The sequence below is a fragment of the Prionailurus bengalensis genome, chromosome C2 (genome assembly GCF_016509475.1).
Source record: "Prionailurus bengalensis isolate Pbe53 chromosome C2, Fcat_Pben_1.1_paternal_pri, whole genome shotgun sequence".
In the NCBI taxonomy this organism is placed as follows: Eukaryota; Metazoa; Chordata; class Mammalia; order Carnivora; family Felidae; genus Prionailurus; species Prionailurus bengalensis.
In genome coordinates, this window is record NC_057350.1 from 21,587,986 (window position 1) to 21,588,876 (window position 891).

Sequence of the window (891 nt, forward strand, 5' to 3'; positions counted from 1 at the left end):
ACCTCCGGTTTTATTCTTCTTTTTAATGATTGCTTTGGCTATTCAGGGTCTTTTGCAGTTTAATACAAAGTTTAGGATTATTTTTTCTAGCTCTGTGAAAAATACTGTTGGTATTCTTATAGGGATTGCATTAAATGTGTAGATTGCTTTAGGTAGTATTGGCATTTTAATGATATTTGTTCTTCTAACCCATGAGAATTTCTATTTATTTGTATCATCTTCAATTTCTTTCATCAGTGTTTTATAATTTTCAGGGTAGAAGTCTTACGCTACTTTGGTTACATTTATTCCTAGGTATTTTATTGTTTTGGGTGCACCTGTAAATGGGATTTACTTCTTAATTTGTCTTTCTGCTATTTCATTACTGATGTATAGAAATGCAATATATTTCTGTACGTTGATTTTGTACGGTGACTTTACTGAATTCATATATCAGTTCTAGCATTTTTTAAATGTGCAAAAAATATTTATTTTTTCCACATATAAAGTCCATGTCCACACGATCTCTGTATTAAAAGCTGACTTCTATTTTAACATGATTATAGATATTGTCATCATACATGCAAAAAATATGAAATGCTTCACGAATTTGCGTGTCATCCTTGCACAGGGGCCACGCTAATCTCCTCTGTATCGTTCCAATTTTAGTATATGTGCTGCCGAAGCGAGCACTGTAGCATTTTTTTTGATGGAGCCTTTCAGGTTTTCTATATAGAATATCATGTCATCTGAAAATAGTGAAAGTTTCACTTCCTACTGATTTGGATGCCTTTTATTTCTTTTTATCATCTGATTGCTGTGGCTAGGACTTTTAATACTATGTTCAATAAAATTGGTGAGAGGAGATGTTCTCATCTTGTTCCTGATCGTTAGGGGAAAACTTTCAGTTTA

General features: G+C 32.3%; 1 non-coding gene across 1 annotated transcript; it reads right to left on the reverse strand.

Moving 5' to 3' along the window:
• Positions 1-565: 565 nt before the first annotated feature.
• LOC122492437 lies at positions 566-672 on the reverse strand. The gene has a single exon (XR_006299624.1). It is a non-coding gene; the product is annotated as a U6 spliceosomal RNA (small nuclear RNA).
• Between the last annotated feature and the right edge of the window lie 219 nt (positions 673-891).